The 5,046-nt window shown below is 46.3% G+C and overlaps 1 non-coding gene across 1 annotated transcript; it reads right to left on the minus strand.

Annotated features, from left to right (window-relative positions):
* Nucleotides 1-3,681: 3,681 nt before the first annotated feature.
* On the minus strand, nt 3,682-3,753 carry TRNAQ-CUG (transfer RNA glutamine (anticodon CUG)). The gene has a single exon. It is a non-coding gene; the product is annotated as a tRNA-Gln (tRNA).
* Nucleotides 3,754-5,046: the final 1,293 nt, after the last annotated feature.

Consider the following 5,046-nt stretch of genomic DNA (forward strand, 5'->3'; position numbering starts at 1 on the left):
TGCTGAAAAAGCCGTGCTAGGCAGAGTTCCGCAAGCTGTGGAGTTTGGGTAAGTTGCACTGTTCGCGTTAATTTTCAGCGGCAGAAGTTTCTCTTGCACTGTAAAATCAGTGCGAACGGCATCACGTAGAGCGCCAGAGGGCACTAACTTTCTGCCGCTCGAGTAGATATTCTATTTGAGCAGCAGCTTTCTCAACGCGGGTAGTAGCGACCTGCTGTGACCATCCACATTCAGCAATATTGTTCGCGCTCACCAACATAGCAATTTCACTCGCTCGCCAACTTAATGTTGGTGAGCTGCGCAAGAGAAAAAATTATGCTCCGCTTTGCTTCGTGGAGTTTTTTGGGAACTCGCAGAGCGTGGAGTGGGCAAAACTCTGTGAAATCTGCCTGTGGAGGGTAACAGATGTAGATAAAAAAAAATTCCATCATAAGCGCAATCAAAGCAAATTTAGTTCTATGGTCTCTTTAGCTCTGCACCGTTTATGATGCCAGCTGTGGGTAACAGAAGTACAAGGAAGCACTGTGCCGACCCTGCCTTTCTTGGAGCAGGGGTTACGCTGTTACTCTGTAAGTGCTTCTGCATCCCAGTGGACGGCGTTACCTGGGCCCAAACATTGTTTGCAGTGACTGCCTGTCCCATGCAGGGGCGGCCCCTCCGCTATGGCAGAGGAGCATCACCCGCTGCTGAAACAGAAAAAACAAAAATGAGAATAAAAGTATTTTATTATCACTTCATTTTTTTACTAAGTGAGGGTCCGACGAGGCCAGCCACCCCCATGTCACCAGGAGTGGTATGTGCACTTCTAAGTGGTCATGTCAGTTTGGCTTCCGTTCGAGACTGGCCAAACTGACATGCGCACTTAGAACTCTCCACCCGGCTGTGCTGCAGACCCAGGGCAGGCTCCAATTCCCTTCCTGACCGGCATTTCTGTCCGCTCAGGCCAATCCTGTCACTTCTCTCATGCTAGTAACAGCATGACAGAAGCGTCGGGATCGGATGGGGAGGTGAGGAAGAAGACAAGAAGAATCGAGGCGGTGGGAGCGGTAGAACACTGATGCAGCAGGTACGTTTTCTTTAATTTACTGGTTCCCCGTGCTGCGCGCTTCCCCCCGCCCCTTCCTGGCAGCAGCCGCTACTGGTAAAATGAAGAGGAGAGTCATCACAGGGGATGGAAGGAAGGAGAGAATCAGCAAGGATGTGAGTGAGGCAAGTACAGAGGAGGAAGAGAAGGAGGAAGGGAGAAAAAAGTGTTACAAAGGAAGTTAAATAAGGAAGAGAGGGGAGAAAGGAAGGCAGGAAGGTAGTGCCAATCTGAAGAGGGAGAAGGACGGGTGTGGGCATTTATCATGGGGCATTTTGCACTGGGGAGGAGACAGAACCTTTGGACACCATTTTCTAAAGTCCCATGGTCACCGGTACTTCTGTGCAGTGCTTTAAAAGGGCAGGTACTTTCTGGTACTGAGTACCTGCACTTCTCCAATTTGAAATGGAGAGTACCTGCACTTCTCAGCACTCCTACAATACATTTAATGAGAGAGTACCAGCACTTCTCAAGAGCACTCTAAATAGTGAGTACTTGCACTTCTATATAGTGAGTACTTGCACTCCTCCCCCCGCCCCCCTGTGATTTATTGCAGCAGGCACAGCTAGAGTTGCCACCTGGCTGCTTTTGTAAAGACCTGCCCGGTATTTCCAAGTGTAGACCAGTAAATATGATGCAAAAAACAGACATCTGGTATTTTTTTCATCTATGAAACATAAGCCTAAAACTGCAAACAGATAAAGAAATCAAATCAAAAAGTGTTTGAGAATTTTATAACAAGTAGAGAGATATTTGCCTGTTAGAAAGGAATCCTGACACTTGCACACTTCTTATTTTTCACCTAACAGCTCTTGACTGTTCCAGAATAGCAACACGTAAATAAAAAGCTAGTATTTTTCTCTAAGAGAGGTGGTAACCCTAGTCACAGGGGGATGATAAGTAGAGAGACAGAGAGAGAGGAGGAAATAGAAATAAAGATGAGGGTAGCAGAAGGAGAATGAGTGGGAGAATAGAGAGAAGGGAGAATAGGGCAGCGAGAAGGCGAGAGATGAGGATGAATGTATGAGAGAGGCGGATGAAGGGAGTGGGCTGAGATGAACATTTTTGTCCGAGTTGGATTTGGTTCCCGGCCCTGGGCGCGGGCAGAGTACAGAGAGTGGGGGAGAAGAAAGGTGAAGAAGTGCGAACAGAGGAAGAAGGTAATGTGAAAGTAGATGAAATTATAAACCATGAAAGACAAATAATTTGCCTGAATCTATCTAAACCTATTCTAGCAGCGGCATAGCTTTCGGACGGTGTTTGGGGTGTTACACCCCCCTAATAAATGTATTTTCTGCTAAATAGTTGGGTAAAGGAGCTTTCACCCAAGTATGGTGATGTGTCTGTCGGATTTCACCAGGAATGTTTAGATACACACAGACAAATAAACACACTCTCTCTCTCTATTTTAAAAGTCCTCACAATGTTGTTGTTTTTTTTTCCACAAAATATTGTGCTTTTGCTCACTTTGTTCTCCTACCAGTCCACATTCCTCTCCCTGTTTACTGTCCCTTGGGCTCCTCTCATGTAACCTGCTTGTCTTGTAATGCATTTTAACATCATAAGGCCAGTGTGACTGGTGGAAAACCTGAAGGTCACGACCCCCACCCCAATCTTACCAAGCTGGTCCCTGAGTGTGAGACTGCTTGCAAAGCTCTTTCAGTGGATGAACTGGCTCTGCCGTATCCAGGGCCACTGAAATTATGCGATTGCATGAACCCTGTGTTTTTTGCAAAATTGAGGATTTTATGCACTTGCCACATAATCCATCATCGGCTGCATAATCTGCAGATTTTAACAAAAAAACAAAATTGATTTCTATTTTAAACGGTTCAAAAGTTACTAACAATGCAGTAACACGTGTTGGTAGTTAAAGGCATTTTGCAAAGGTGACTGGTCTCCTTTCTGTTGCTTATTGCTAAGTCTCGGTGTTAAACTGGTACTAATGAGGTGCAACATTTGCCCATACAGTGTTAACAAGTGTAAAAATGACAAAATAATGAGCTAATCGTATTAGAAAATATGCTGCACTATGCCACATAATTAGCCTTTTCTTGCTGTATTATTTCATCAACCGTGCCGCATAATTTGACCTTACCCTGAGGCGTAATACCAGAGGCCGTAACAATATTTATAAACACATCAAGAGCCCAGCAGGGCGCTTTGATGTTACTCTGCCACCGTTTGCACCCAGTTGTACTCTAGGAAGCACTGATGTGACTGAATAAGGAGGCGCTTGTTTGGGAGTCAGAGGGCCGAGCATCCCGGTGTTTAATGCTAACAAGTCCTAACTGGGGGTCAAGACGGGAAGAGAACTGGTTGGCAGCGTATTACATTTTTATATATTGTTTAAAAGGAGAAACGACCAGAAAACAGAAACCCCTGATTAACCACAAAAGCAATCGATATCGTCTCAAATCACACACGGGGGGCTACAGAGGGTCTTCACACGACTCTCCATAAAACCCTCCGTTTAAACAGGATGTCGAGTGATTAGAAATAGACAAGTGACACATGAACAGCGCTGCTATTTGCTGATCATTGTCAAGACTGAAATGGTGTAAAGTACATTTTATTGACAAAGAAACAAAACCCTCAGGTCCCACCGAGATTTGAACTCGGATCGCTGGATTCAGAGTCCAGAGTGCTGACCATTACACCATGGAACCGGCTGAAGGTGTCACTCCAGACGGAAGTTTCACTGCAGGGAGAAAGTGACGGATCATGTGACCCTCCCACTCCTGCTCTAGAGGGTGTCACTCAGTCCCTGCTCCCACAGCAATGTAGTCGAGTTAAGGTCGGGAGCCCTTGTTATTGCCACAGACATCCTGTTACTTTCCAGTCTGGAGGGACATAGCTCTGGCCACCGTCGGCTCATTAAATCATCGACGCCAAAATGGCTCTAAAGCTTTAAAAAGCTCCCTGTGTTTTTCGTGTGTGGCTACAAAATAACCTGCAAACAACTAGTTTCAAACTGAAAGAAAACAAACCATTCTGGGTCCCTCCAGACAGCCTGCTGTGTTTGCTGCAGTCTCATCACACGGCGGCTGGGGGGCGCTGTTTGCATGGGGGGCTCTGACCCGGGACACAAGTTCTTTATTGGGTGCACGAGGGTTTTGTCACCTGGCTTCGTTTCCGGGGAGCGCTTGTGTTTGCACATTACCAGCTCCGGGGGGGCATCTGCAATTCAATCTGAGAGTCCACCGCCCCCCACCATTCACTGTCAAACCTTTCATTGCCAGCTCCCCCCCCCCCCGTTCAGAAACTTTACAGTCCAACCAGAGCAGGGCTGTGCATGCATTCTAACTGCACCAAGTACAGCCAGAGCCGGGCAATGGAGGTTTAAACCAGGAGCACAGTTCGTGCAAAAAATACATATTAAGTGTTGGAATTACAGATAGATGGGGAGAGAATATAAAAGTGCAGAACCACAAACAATAGTTTGTTTTGATTGATTCCTGCTGGCAGCAGTCTAAGAGGGTGCAAGACTGATGTTAAAGGGACCCTGAGAGCCCTCAGCTGAACTACAGTGACGTCACGGAGAGATAGAGAAGATGACGTCATGGACCTGCCACTAGCCCACTTCTGGTTATATATGTGTGTGCACTCCTGCGAGAATTTCATGCGTTTTATTCTCTTTCAGTTTCTACCTTCTGCTGTGTGCCTGCACTGCCACACTGCACATACGTGGTTTACCAATATCAACTGGCCACACACGATAAGAAGTCGCCGAAATAGCTCAGTTGGGAGAGCGTTAGACTGAAGATCTAAAGGTCCCTGGTTTGATCCCGGGTTTCGGCAGGTGATGGGTTCAGTTTTTATTCTTTCATTCTCGTTCTTTTATTAATTCCTTCTTTCGTATTCTTTCTTTCTCCGTTCAGCCTCCTTCTCTCCAGTTTATCCCTTAAATGAAAAGGTCACACGCAAGATGGATCTTTACACAGCTCTAAGGTTTAATGCAC

Source organism: Pleurodeles waltl, unplaced genomic scaffold, assembly GCF_031143425.1.
Source record: "Pleurodeles waltl isolate 20211129_DDA unplaced genomic scaffold, aPleWal1.hap1.20221129 scaffold_70, whole genome shotgun sequence".
In the NCBI taxonomy this organism is placed as follows: domain Eukaryota; kingdom Metazoa; phylum Chordata; class Amphibia; order Caudata; family Salamandridae; genus Pleurodeles; species Pleurodeles waltl.